Below are 14,948 nucleotides of genomic sequence, written 5' to 3'. Positions count from 1 at the left end.
ACAGTCATGGCTCACTGTAGCCTCAACCTCATAGGCTGGAGGGATCCTCTCGCCTTGGCCTCCCAAGTAGCTGGGACTACAGGCATGTGCCACTGCTCCTGGGTAATTTTAAAATTTTCTGTAGAGACAGGGTCTTGCTATGTTGCCCAAGCTGGTCTTAAACTCCTGGGCTCAAGCGATCCTTCCACCCTGGCCTCCCAAAGCACTGGGATTACAGGATTGAGCCACTGCACCCAGCCCTAAATGCTTCTTAATATCGTGGTTGAAAAGGAACCGAAGCTTGCTCTTCAAAGTTTCTGTCTCTAAACCTGAGAAGAGTTTCTCCACTGTCACAGGGGGCATGCAGAGGTTGTGCCTACAGTGATGATATGTAGCCATTTCCACAGATGCAACTTTGCCATTTGCCTTTAAAACCAAACTTCAGAGTGTCCCAAAAGAAAAGGCTCCACTTTTTTTTTTAATACAGACTCTCGCTCTGTCGCCCAGGCTGGAGTGCAGTGGCGCGAACTCCGCTCACTGCAAGCTCCACCTCTTGGGTTCACGCCATTCTCCTGCCTCAGCCTCCTGAGCAGCTGGGACTACAGGCGCCCGCCATCACGCCTGGCTAATTTTTTGTATTTTTAGTAGAGGTGGGGTTTCATCATGTTGGCCAGGATGGTCTTGATCTCCTGATCTTGTGAACCGCCTGCGTCGGCCTCCCAAAGTGCTGGGATTACAGGGGTGAGCCACCGCGCCCGGCCGAGGCTGCACATTTAAAAGGGGAGTCGTGGAGTGCTCCAATGGAACAAGAACTTCAGCTCTGAACACACAACCAAAATCCACCTTGTGTTATGGCTTTAAACAAAACCCAACTCCCTAGGTATCTCTGCCTGAGAACACTTTCTTACTGGCAGTATCTAGCAAAGTCATTGCAAACACATCATCCAACATGCAAACTGTTTGCTCAGTTCTCTTTTGTCATAAAGATGACAATTATCTCACCATTCACGTTGGTCTGGTGTTCAAATTCAAAACGGTATTGCATCTTTTTTTGTGTGGTTGTAGCTTTCACTATTGTAACAGGTCCACAAATATGGATATTTCCTCACTCAAATTGGCTGCATTCCAAATAGCTGATCAACCACTGACAACTGGTGAAATCCAAAGGAACAGTTGTTGTGTCCACTGGCATTCTCAAAAGGAAATGCGTGTGAACAGAAAGGCAGTCATCGCTGCCAAAGAGGGCCCAATGCCATACGTGGTGCAGGGAAGCCATGGGCTCTCAGTGATTTATTCAAATGTGATGGAAGAGACTAAGCACCAGTGGGTCAGGTTGGAGGGGACAGTGGGGGCCAGGGCTGCAGAAGGCATCTCAAAAGTCTGAATGCATTTGAAAGGTTAATTATTTACATTTCTCTTATCCTTAGTTTTGTACATTTTGAATAATAATTTTCTTTCAGTCCTTCTGATTGAAGATGGCAAATGTTTAATAGAAGGTCACCTGTTCTCTGGTTAGCTGAGCTCAAGTCCCCAATAGCAGTAAGAAGGAAATTTGTTTCCCATTATAAGGAGCCTCCCACCCCTGCAGAAATTTAATTAACCACTGGATGAAAGGATGAAAAAATTCAAGGCAGCTGTTTCAGTTCATGACGGGCCAAGATCCAGGAGATGGTTGATCACGTTTGAAAACTGACTAGATGAGCCGGGCGTGGTGGCTCACGCCTGTAATCCCAGCACTTTGGGAGGCCAAGAAGGGCGGATCACAGGTCAGGAGATCGACACCATCCTGGCTAGCCGGTGAAACCCCACGTCTAAAAATGCAAAAACTGCTTGGCGGGCGAGGCTGGCCAGGCGCCTGTAGTCCCAGCTACTCCGGAGGCTGAGAGGCAGGAGAATAGCATAAACCCAGGAAAGCCTTGGGCTTGCAGCGTGAAGAGCTGAGATCGAAGCCCACTCACCTTCCAGCCTGGGCGACAGACTCAGTCTCAAAAAGGCTTTAAGCTAGATGTATGCTTATAAGCACAAGCTAGTGGATGTGTGAAATATTAATTTTAAAAAATCAATGGAAAATATAATTACTGGTCTTTCTGTAGTCTTTATACTTTAAAGGTTATTAAAGATGAAAGCTGCACTAAGACTTTTGGAACAGGTACATCGACAGTTTTAACGCCCATCACAGTGGCTCACACCTGCAGTCCCAGCACTTTGGGAGGCCAACAAGGGGCAGATAGCCTGAGCTCAGCAGTTTGAAACCAGCCTGGGCAACATGGTGAAACCCCAATTCTACAAAAAAATGCAAAAGTTAGCCAGGCACGGTGACATGCACCTGTAGTCCCAGCTACTTGGACGGTTGAGGCAGGAAGATTGCTGGAGCCCAGGAGGTCGAGGCTGCAGAGAGTCACGTTTGCATCAGTGCACTCCAGCCTGGGTGACAGAGTGAGACTCTGTCTCTGAGGAACAAAACAGTTTACAAAAGGTGAATGGTCACTAAATTCAGTGCACTAACAATGCTCCAAGAAGCCGAAAGCTACAGCCTGAGAGTTGCAAACAACTGGGTGGTGCCGGAGTTGTGGCCATTGAGTGACCCATGTGCACACATCCCTCAGCTGGGCTCCCTTCGTGACATTTTAAACAATTTGCTGTTGTTTTATCTCTTTTTTTTCTTAGTATCTTGGTGGAAATAACCTAAGTAGATGATCATTCATTTTTAGCAGCAGAGATCATCCCGTGACCTAATTATAATACACTTTAAAAAATCATGATAAAAATTTTAACAATTTTTAGAGAAAAGCAGGGAAACATTTTTCCATTTTCCTTTTCTGTACATAATAATCTGTGATCAAATATTTTAGGATGTATTGAAATAATTTATCTTCTATTTTTCTTACCCCTATAACCAAAGTAATAATTAAGGAGGTTTTAGAAGTATCATCTGTAAAGAAGAATAACACATTCTTCTTTAACTCACAGCTTTAACAACCAGAAATAACACTGAATCAGTAGGAAAAGTAGGTTACATGTCTCTGATTTCACCCCTTGTCCAAAAATCTAGCACTGAAATATTCCCACTAAAGCACTGGACTCAGTGGCACAGATAGGAGTTTAATTACTGTGTTAAAACAGAAGGTGGAAAGGCCATTGAATATGTTAAAACAAAACCAAACAAAAGCGTATCCGATAAAGCATAACAAGAGGAACCTGCAAATAGAATGAACTATCAAGGTCTTACAATTCAAAAAAATCCCTGAAAACCACTAAACTAGGTCAGGCTGTGAGGCAAGGGCAGGTGTGGGGACCACTGGTGTATTTTAAGAGAAACCGCACACATCAAAGTTGCATTTAAAACACATTTTACAAACCAGAAATCAAATAAAGTGCCCGATAATTTTCATTTGAACAGTGAAAATCAGCAGCCTCATCTGTTTCAATCTGCTGTTTAACCTCAAATAGCCTAGCAGCATTTTGGACTACAGCAGATACTCAAACACATGTTGTTTAGCCAATGTGTTTTAATACCAAAGTGAAGTTTCAAAACCAGTCTAAAATGCTTTAAAAATGGTGCTTTCTTTACTAGCTAACAACAGACGAAGTAAAATGTAAAAATTTTTCAAGCAAATCTACCATAGATGAACAAAGTTTCTATCTGAAGGAATATTTTATGATAAAAAATAATTTTAGCACTTACAGATGGTTCTAGATGCCCTGACTTTTCTATTCTTCAAATAATTATATTCACAAACATATTTTAGTATAAAGTGAGTATAAACATATTTAGTACAAAGTCCCTTGATTTGGAGCGAAAAGACACAGGAACAATGTGGTCTGCATTTTAAATGCCTAACAGTGGTGGTTTTTTTTTCTTTTTCTTTTTTGGATCAGTGAGCGCTCCTGTGGAAAATCAAAGGTGTGGTGACATGAATCTCAGCACCAACACCTGATGTCATGTGGCCCCTAGGCTAACACCTGGTTCCATATGAATCCTAGGACTAACACTGATCCAATGTTGGAATTCAGTGATGTCTGTCTGCCTCACACTGTTCTCATATTTTAAGCAAATCATGAGAGGATATACTGTAAGGGAAGATGTTTCCTAGGGTCTGACTTCATGTCTGCATGAAAAGGAAAGGAAGATCCAAGTAGTTGAACACATGGATATTGCTACCTACAGGCCGTCACCCATAGAGATGTATTCCAGAAAGGCTAAGAACGCTCTAAGACCAATTTCCTAAGTTTCTGTGCAGTTGAGCAAGTAAGACTAGCACAGCCCACTCACTCAGAGGGCAGCGTGCCAGGATGGGCATGAACCGAGGGCCAGGTGGCGCGGGAGGGACGCTGAGGGGTGTGTGAGGGTCCTTGGAATCGGGCAAAGCTTCACCCGAAGCCGGTGTTGAGGAGGGGGGGGGTTGGACCACATGGAGAGAAGGTGCACATTTCAGGTGAGGAGTCTCTGCAGAAGGTACAGGCAGAGGGAAGGGAACTGGTATCGCCCAGGAGGCAGGCTGGCAGATGACGAAACTCAGTCTCGGAGGTCGGGCAGGCAGATGAGCTGCGGAATGCATGTTCTGGGCTCGCCAACTTTTCCTCAGAGGCGGCCCCCGCCCTACCCTGGGTGCAGCATAGCGGCTGCTGAACAAGAATGCCGGCAGAGGTCCCTTTCTTTGTTATTCTCTGTCCTTCTCGGTGCATGGGTGAGGGTGACAGTACTCCCCCAACGGGGCTGTGGTGAGGATTAGATGGACTGATTCACCGCATCACAGTGCCTGGCAGGCAGCAAGCTCCCAATACTTGGCCTGTGGTAATTATGATGATCATCCAACAGGAATTGAACAAATATATATCCGTCGTATCCCTCTCCACCAGGCAGCATGCGGACATCCTTGAGGATTTCCTAACCTTCTCTGCTGGGCAGGCACGTGAACAATGAACTACAGTACAATCAACAAAGACCCACTGCGGGCCTGTGACACTCAGCTGAGCACAGTGTAAGCAGCTGGCTGGGAACATAAAGGTAACAAGGCATACCAGGAACTGTAGAAAAATGCATATGTGCTGGGCGAATGGATAAGCAAAATGTGGTATCCACCGGCTGAGAACAGAGGAGAAATGAGGAGTTAGTGTTTAATGGGTACAGGGATTCAGTTTGGGACGATGAAAAATTTCTGAAGATGGATGGTGGTGAAGATGGCACAATGATACAAATGTACTTAATGCCACTGCACTGTACTCTTAAAAATGGTTTAAATGGTAAATTTTATATTGCATATATTTCACCAAAATAAAACAGGACAAAATGCACATGTAGAATTTTCAGCACAGCAATTGTGGGAGAGTCTCCTGATGGCAGTTGAGTGACTTCAATTCCTTGTTCTTAGACACATTTACTGCAATTATACTTTTACACCAGCAGGTGACAACACGGAGCCTGGGGGACAGATGGAGGCTTTGAGGTGCTTTTAAAGCAATGCATGTTCACTCATTCATTCATTCATCATAAAGCATTCTTTGAACACCTACTATACATCTAGCACATTTCTATGCCTTGAGATTATAAGGATAAATAAGACATTGTCCCTGATCCCATTAATTTAATAATCTAGTTGTGAGGGCTGGACCTGCAGTCAAGTTCTCTGAATTCTGTAACAATTACAGTGGGAGCACAGAGGAGTTTGTGTGGTCAATTCTAGCAGTGAATAAAAAAAATCATTTCCTTTTTTTTAGAGAAATTTATGCTAATATTTGTAAGTCACTCTTCATTTTTAAAAGACACTGAGAGGTGCTTTTTATTTTCAGCATCTCATTTGATGATTATAAAATGCACCATATTGCCTACAATTTGGTCCATAGCTTTCGCAGGGGTCTGAAAGGGTAGAGTTCTGTTGGATTCCAAAGCCTCCACCCTTTCCAGGATGAACTCTGAGGCCTCTTACGGATTTTAAAAAACCACACCATTCTCTCTTCTACTAATTCCAAAAGGAAAAATCAAACAAGCCTACCACCTTTCCCACTCAGTTAGGCAGATTAATCTGCATATAATGACTGATGAATTAATTATCTCCTTGCCCAGTTGCCTTAGCAACTGGTTTCTTTTAGAATTTGGTTTAGTTACAGAGTTTAAAGCAACAGTATTCCTTGTAACAGAATATTGAATTGTCTATGAAATTAAACATAATATAAACTTTTCTCATCCCAGGTAGGAACTATGGGCCTTTCTCAGAGAAGCTGAAGCGGCTCATCCTAAAACTTGCTGGACTGTTGACAAAGAAGAAGGGGCACAGAGCTTCATCTCTGTCTATGTTTGCATCGCATGGTTTGCTTTTATTTGTCATTACATAGCAACATTTGATGGATTTAAACTATAGATAAGTTGAGACTGACATTCAAAAGGGATTCCCTCATAGTGCACACGAATTCCAAACAAATTTAGATGTATTGATGGTTGAGCAAATGAATAAATGTGTCATGTTGTGAATAAGAGCCAGGATTTTCAGAAAGGAAGAGGCAACACACACATATAGAATGAAGAGAGGCAAGAAAGAGGCCTGTGGGGATGGACTGGAATTGCAAGAATTGGTATGAGCTCATGATTTCTAAAATATACATAGACACACTCATGATTCTGTCCACACATGGGCGTGTGCAAGTGTATTTGTGTGCCTGTGTGTGTTCGTCCCTGTGTATCTACATGCATGTACTTCCTACTTCTGTCTGCTGAAATGCCAAGAAGTTAAGACTCTCCGTAGCAGCGAGCAGGGACAGTGCCTGGATCTTGGTCACCCTTAGAGAGATAGCTAACTGGGGGTGTGGGGTGTGGAGTGGGCAGGGCAGGGTAGCTACGAGCTAAACCTGGAACATTGTTATGCCAGAAAGTAAGGAAGTGTAGGCACACCACTAGCACACAAGAGCTGGACTGCAGGGGCTCTCGTTGGCCAAATCTGGGATGATGTGAGCACCGAAACAGTTCAGTACAGTAACGAATTCTAAGCCACTGAAAATCTACAGGCCTGTCAGGTGTCCCTGCCAACAACAGACAGATAAATACATAGACAAGGAAGAACTCCAGCCAAAGGCAGCTAGCGAATGCGGAAGAAGGGCTGGGACAGAGGACGCATCCTTGGCGACCACCGTGGGGCAGGGTGGGTCGGGTGGAACTGGCAGCAGGTGCTGACCACAGGCGGAGGTTTTAATGAGGAGCAGAAGGCCTGCATGGTCTTCAAGTGCCTCCCCATAGAGTCCTTATTAGTGGCAAAATAAAAAAGACAGAGTAACCGCACAGTGGAGAAACTGGACACCAAGTTGGGTCATCACAACGGACCCCACCAATGCGGGAGGTGTGGGCATCACAGGCTTCCACAGGCGAGACACGGGAAGGACACCACAGAGTGTACGCCGTGTTCTAGCCAGAAAGGTATTTCCTGGATTTAAGTCAGGAGGAAACATCGGGCAAACCTAAAATTAAAAACATTAAAGGATATTCTTCACAAATGCCAATGTCACAAAGAGCTAAGGAACGATGACACCCTAGTACAATCCCTGCAATCCTGGGGGGAAATGCTGGAGAACACACGGAGGGGCCGACTGATGAAACCGCTGTGCGGATGACGACGGGTCAGACACACTGACTGTCCCAATGTCCAATCGAGGGATTTTGAGAACTGTACCATGGTCACGTAAGGGAATACCCCGCCCCTAGAAACACACACGGACATCCCTTAGGAGTCAAGGGCCATGATGGCCACAGCAAGCTCTCAGAAGAATGAGAAAGATTCACCTGTCTACACCTCCACCTGCGCATCTACAGAATGTATGCAGATGAGAAGGCACACAGGGAAATGTGAACAAGAGGCGAACCTGGGTGAGGGGCATTTAGGAAGCCTTTGAAGTCTTATTCTTGCAACTTCTTTCTAAGTTTGGGATTGTTTCCAAATAAAAAGTTAAATCATGAGAACAGCCTCAGATGCTCTGTTCTGTAAGAATTTCCCTGAATCTGAGCACCAGGTGCCCCCAGGGATCTAGGCTGCACAGGGCAGTCTCTGGGCCCTCACCTGCCCTCGTTCAGTGGGTCACTGCCATCCTGCCTGGCAACCCGCACATCCTCCTCATCCTCACCCGCTCTGTACGGACTCACACCACACCATTTTCCAATCTGCCTGGAATGAGTGGCTCCTCCTTTTCCCTGGGGAATTACAGCTTCGAGAGGAAAGGCTTGGCTGGGTGTGGTGGCTCACGCTTGTAATCCCAGCACTCTGGGAGGTCAAGGTGGGCGAATCACTTGAGGCCAGGAGTTCGAGACCAGCCTGGCCCACATGGTGAAACCCTATTTCCAATAAAAATACAAAAAATTAGCTGAGTGTGGTGGGTGGGCACCCGTAATCCCAGCTACTCAGCAGGCTGAGGCAGGAGAATTGCTTGAACCTGGGAGGTGGAGGTTGCAGTGAGCTGAGATAGGGGAGGCTGGGGCATGTCTGCCTGGACAGTGAGCTGGTCATGAAGGTGCCATGCTGGCCTCTGCTCACGGAGGTCAGGCCATCCTAGGCGACAGCCCTCCCCTTGGGGAGCTTGGTGTCCAGCCAGAGACACTGCTGCCCACAGCAGACCTGGCCTGGCCAATGCATGCTACAAGAAGTCAAGACACAGAAGCCAAGGGCCTGGGGTCCAGTGGCCCAGGCTGTGCTTGCACAGGAGCCTAAACGCTGGAGGAGGCCTTTGGGGCCTGCTTGGGACAGTAGGACTTTTGGGGTGGGTAGCGTAGCCTAAGTTCATGTTGGGAGCCCGGCAGCCAGAGGAGCTAGAAGACAGAAAGCCTGGAAACAGGGTCTGTGGGAGGTTTTGATATTAAAAGAGGAAATGCAAGTCAGTTCTTCATCTGCTAAGTGATGAGCTACCAGCAGGTCTGTCAGCCCCAAGTCCACTGCCTTCTGAGAAGCAGAGCCCGGCTGCCGGGGGGTCTGCCGGCCTGCAGACCCACTCTCTCTGGCCCAGGGGGCTGGTTCTGCAGACAGCCTCCACTGGTTCCCTGGCCAGCTCCTGTGGGTGCAGGGGGAATGGCAGGGTGAGGGGAGGAGGTCAGGGTCCCTCCCTCGTTCCCCCATGCCAGGCTGGATGCCCTCATCAAGCTGTCTTCAGTAACCTGTTGTGAGGGGATCGTTTGTTTTCTGCCAGATTTCTCAACCAAATGGTTCCCTTCCTCTGGGCTGACATGTCCCTGTGCCCGGCCCAGGGCTTGGGGAGCAGAGCCATCTGGGTTTCAGTCTCCACGGCTACTCTGGTCAGATGGCCCTGTGCGGATGGAAACCTGCACTGCTGTGTGGGGTGGCCCTGGCACACTGGCAGGTCTGGGCAGCTTTGATCTGACAAGCGCTGTGCTTTCAGAAGGAAGGCGAACCAGTGGACTGGAGAGATGGGGAGAGCGGGCAGGAGGGCAGTGAAACCCACTGCAGAGACCCCGAGGTGCAGCCAGGGAGGTGAGCGCAACAGACGTTCAGAGGACTGGAAGACAGAAACATTCAGAGAGACTTGGAAGACCTTGGGGGCTGATGAGACTTGAAGGTCAGGGAGAGGGAGATGAGAAAATGCCTTAGGATTCTTAGAATTTGACTAGAAAACAATATACACAATTTAAGGCATTGGTAGGCATTATTGTAATGAAGCAAGCTATTTTCTCTTCTACAAAGATGATTAAAACATGCACAGTAAGCTCACTGTATATATAGTAGTCCTCAGATGAATATTTAACAAAATGTATTTTTTAAAGTTTGCAATACTCCATTTACCCGCATGTGATTGTTACACATTGGATGCTGGTATCAAAATATCTCATGCAACCCATAAATAGATACACCAACTCTGTATCCACAAAATTTAAAAAAATTGAAATAATTCCAAGCTCACAGAAAGAATAGTATAAAAATGTTCCACATACTCTTCACCCAGTTACTTCAATTGTTAGCATTTTGCTACATTTGCTTTCTCATATATTTTCCCTATCTGAATGTTTTCATATTCGTATTTACACATTTTTTCCCCTGAACCATTTGAAAGTAAGCTGGAGCCACTATGCCCTTGTCCATGTGTATTTCCTAAGGCTGAGATTCTCTTACACGACTACAAATGTTGCTACAGTCCTATTGCCTAATCAACTGTCCATGTCCAAAGTCTGCTAACAGAACCGCGGGTGTCCTTTGTAGCAATCTCCCCATCCTTCCAGGAGCTGGCCCAGGATCACACAGCATTTAGCTGTCCTGTTTCTCTTCTAATGCAACTGGGAAATTTACACCCTGCAGTTGACATGGGAAAATGATTGTGAAGGTTGTTCTTCATGAGCTAGAGGAAGTTACCGTCGCCACCAGCAGCTTCTAAACAGCAAGACTCAATCCCTCGACACACCAAGCACCTTCTGCAAGCAGGGTTGCAGAATTCAAGTACAAATCTTTCAAAACAACTGCTGTACAAATGCATTTTAAAGGTATGTGATACTTTAAATCTTATTTAAAATAAAACTAATACTTCTACATAGAAAAAAAATAAAATCATAAAGAAGAATCTTTAAAAAATAATAGAGATAGGGTCTTGCTGTGCTGCCCAGGCTGGAACGCAATGGTGTGATCATAGCTTATTGCAGCCTCTAACACTTGGGTTCAAGTGATCCTCCCACCTTGGCCTCCTGAGTAGCTAAGACTACAGGTGTGTGCCACCACGCATGGCTAATTTTTAAATTTTTTGTAGACAGGAAGTCTCACTATGTTGCTCAGGCTGGCCTGGAACTCCTGGCCTCAAGCAATCTTCCCGCCTCAGCCTCCCAAAATGTTGAAATTACATGTGAGCCACCATCCCTGGCCAGAAGTATCTTGAATAAAAGAAGTCTCTCCCTCTGTGGGAAGAAAATAGACTAGATTTGGAGATGTACTGGCATGTTAACTCCCAGAGTAGGCTGCGGGACAAGACAGAGAGTAGTAAACTCTGCATATCAAATCACTATGTTAATGGATTCTTGTATATGAATGGGGGAGGGCTCCAAGGCATCCAATAAACAATTGTGACCCGGGAAAGGAGCGTTTCCAGTTTTCCTGTCTGTCCTTTTCCATTCTCTGAACTTTTTACTGTGACCTTGCATTCTTTTTCTTTCTTTTTTTTTGAGACAGGTTCTCACTCTGCGGCTCAGGTTGGAGTGCAGTGGCACAATCTCCGCTCACTGCAAACTCCTCCACCTCTAGGGCTCAAGCAATTCTCTCAACTCAGCCTACTGAGTAGCTGTTACTACAGGTGCATGCCACCACACCTGGCCAACTTTTTATAGTTTTAGTAGCGGCAAGGTTTTGCCATGTTGCCCAGGCTGATCTTGAACTCCTGGGCTCAAGTGATTCTCCTGCCTCAGCCTCCTAAAGTGCTAGGATTATAGGTGTGAGCTATTCTTTTTAATTAAAGAGACCAATGAGCAACTCTTATTTAAATGATCCATTCCTCATCATCACTCTCTTCACTGAGCTCAACTCACTTATTAATACCACTTATCAATATCTTAACAGGTTGGGCGCAGTGGCTCATGCCAGTAATCCCAGCACTTTGGAATGCCAAGGCAGGTGAATCATTTGAGGTCAGGAGTTCAAGACCAGCCTGGTCAACATGGTGAAACCCCGTCTCTACCAAAAACACAAAAATTAGACAGGCATGGTGGTGCGAGCCTATAGTTCCAGCTACTCTGGAGGCTGAGGCAGGAGAATCGCTTGAACCTGGGAAGTGGAGGTTGCAGTGAGCCAAGATTGTGCCATTGCACTAGAACCTGGGTGATAAGAGCGAAACTACATCTCATAAAAACCCCACAAAAGGTCGGGCGCGGTGGCTCAAGCCTGTAATCCCAGCACTTTGGGAGGCTGAGGCAGGAGAATGGCGTAAACCCGGGAGGCAGAGCTTGCAGTGAGCTGAGATCCGGCCACTGCACTCCAGCCTGGGCGACAGAGCGAGACTCCGTCTCAAAAAAAAAAAAACAAAAAAAAACAAAAAACCCCCACAAAAACAATAAACAAAACCTTATCAAATGCCCACTGATCCTCACGTCAGCCTGGCGTTTCCCTTATGCTCACCTGAGTCCAGCCTTTCCCTTTATCTAGGATGCTCTCCTCCCACTTCTGTGCATGTTCTATACTTGGTTCAACCACTCCTGCCTCAAGGGGACTCTGGTCTAAATGCCATTTGCCCTTTAGTTTCCTGCCTGGTGTGGTTCTTGGGGAATGTATGGTTTCTCCAGTAGAAAAAATCCCCCCAAAGGCTATTTCCTACATGCTCATCAGATCATTGATGCTTACTGAGTGAATTACAGAATGACCCCAGCAGTGGTCCTGCTTAGGGTCCGGTAGTATTCCCTTTGCAACCTAAAACCTCACCTGTTGAACGATGCCATGAGATCTTCAGAGTCCTAGGCGAGCCTATGAAACTCCCATGCTATCTAGAATGCAAGCTATTGCTAATTTCTCTGAACTTGCTGCTCTCCAAGGACATGTCATTTAGGCCACACAGCCATGCTCCATCCCTCGGGGCCCAGACATGATTGCCTCCACTGAATCCCTTCTCTGTGATTTGATCCTGTCCTGTAAAAAAAAACCGGGCCGGGCACGGTGGCTCACACGTGTAATTCCAGCACTTTGGGAGGCCAAGGCGGGCGGATCACGAGGTCCGCATATCGGCACCATCCTGGCTAACATGGTGAAACCCCATCTCGACTAAAAATACAAAAATTAGCTGGGTGTGGTGGTGGGTGCCTGCAGTCCCGGCTACTCAGGAGGCTGAGGCAGAAGAATCTCTTGAACTGGGAGGCGGAGGTTGCAGTGAGCTGAGAGCGCACCATGGCACTCCAGCCTGGTGACAGAGCGAGACTCTGTCTCAAAAAAAGAAAAGCTTATTGCTCTTCCCTAACCCCCAATTCCATCAAGAAACCAAACCACCAAGCCTCTGGAAAGATGGTTTCATCTGAACTAAGAGCTGTTTCAAAAAGGATAAGGCCACCCCACACCTTCATCCCTTCTGGTGCAGCTGGGGGTCTCCTCCAGGAGAGAAATGACCGGGCAGTTCTGCAGAACGGACATAGGACCCATCCAGGAATGTGCAGAATCACACGTACACACAAGTTCTGGGCTTGGACTTTTTTTTTTTTTTTCAGTGATAGACATAGAGGATACAAATGCAGTTTTGTTGCATGGATATAGTGCATAGTGCAGGCATCACTTGAATAGCCTACACTCTACCCAGTCAGTAATCATCCCTCCCTCCCTCACAGCCTTCCTCTCCAATGTCTGTCCTTCCACTCCTGTGTCCACGTGCACACATTGTTCCGCTCTCATTTATGAGAACATGTATTTGACTTTTGTTTCTGAGCTGTTTCACTTAGAGAATTACCTTCAAGACATGATTTTACTTTTTTACAGCTGAATAGTATTCCATAGTGTATAAGTACCACATTTGCTTCATCCAATCATCCGTTGATGGACTTGGAATATTTTTAAGACAGAAAAAATATTCGCAGAAGAGGACAATGAGAACACACCAGTGAGAAGCTGGGACCTTGCTGCTGTTCAGCTCCAGCTCTGGAGAACTCGCTGTGTCCAACAAGCCCCCCAGCTTCGCCTCTGCTCTCTGCCACCTGCGTACAGCATTCCAGCAGACAGAGCAGTTTAAAGGGTGAGCAGAGGGAACCCTTTCATATAGCAGGAGCTTAACACACGACAGCCGTCCCTCAGACACAGCACCAGAGGCCCACACCTGCAAGCCCCCACCCAGTCCACGGCTCCCCGCGCCCGGGCGCAGCTTGGTACATCGCGGAGCCGCTCCCTCGCCCGCGCCCCTGGGCCACAGCGCCACCTGCCGGCCGCTCGAGAAACAACCCGACTCCGAGCACAGATCAGCGTCCTCTCTTCTTATGTCCAGGCGTCCACGGCGGACCAGGCACCACTACTTCCTTCCTGGCAAGTTTTATTTTTTATTTTTGTTATTTATTATTTATTATTTATTTATTTTTTTTGGGACGGAGTCTCGCTCTGTCGCCCAGGCTGGAGTGCAGTGGCCGGATCTCCGCTCACTGTAAGCTCCGCCTCCCAGGTTCACGCCGTTCTCCTGCCTCAGCCTCCCCAGCAGCTGGGACTACAGGCGCCCGCCACTCCGCCCGGCTAATTTTTTATATTTTTAGTAGAGACGGGGTTTCACCGTGTTAGCCAGGAAGGTGTCGATCTCCTGACCTCGTGATCCGCCTGTCTCGGCCTCCCAAAGTGCTGGGATTACAGGCCTGAGCCACCGCGCCCGGCCTCCCGGCAAGTTTTATTTCTTCTTTTCTTGCTGTCTGCAATTTCTGACAAATCAGTTAATCACTGCCCAGAAAGCTCCTATTTCATGAATACATAACTGTAGGTATCCCTATACCCACTCCTGTGTTCCCGCCTTTCTATTTTTGCTGTTTCCCTCTTGGTGAATTTCCCTGTGCTTCTGCTCATGCGATCGCTGTAGTTAACTTACTGTGCTTCTTTCTCCTCAGTTACTAGCTTCTGCTGACTTAATATTTACATCAACAAAACAATGTTTCAAAGCATATTAACATTTTCCTTTGAACATTCCGTCTATCCCCCCTCCATTTGTAAATGTTGGGAAGGTCCATATTTAGAACCACGTAGTTAAAATTTGTTAGCACTGAATATTGCTAACATACAACACGATTGAAATGGTAAAATCAGGGCACAACTTGACACTATTCCTTTTTGAACAGATACCCAAGGGTGAGGACAGACTAAGCGTAGAGTTATGCGTGCTTGAGAACAAACGCTCTAGTATCCAGAGTATTTAAGGAACGACCACAACTCAACAATAAAAAGGACAAATAACCCAATTAAAATAGGAACAAAGGATTTGAACAGACATTTCTCTAAAAAAGATATACAAATAACCAATTTGCATATGAAATGATGCTCAACATTATTAATTAGGGAATTGCA

The 14,948-nt window shown here is 46.3% G+C and overlaps 1 protein-coding gene across 1 annotated transcript in view; it reads right to left on the bottom strand.

Moving 5' to 3' along the window:
• Positions 1-14,948, bottom strand: part of GNAL (G protein subunit alpha L) — a 205,406-nt gene that overhangs the window by 140,890 nt on the left and 49,568 nt on the right. The window lies entirely within an intron of this gene.

The sequence above is a fragment of the Papio anubis genome, chromosome 19 (genome assembly GCF_008728515.1).
Source record: "Papio anubis isolate 15944 chromosome 19, Panubis1.0, whole genome shotgun sequence".
Taxonomy (NCBI): Eukaryota; Metazoa; Chordata; class Mammalia; order Primates; family Cercopithecidae; genus Papio; species Papio anubis.
This window is presented reverse-complemented; position numbering and strand designations above follow the sequence as displayed.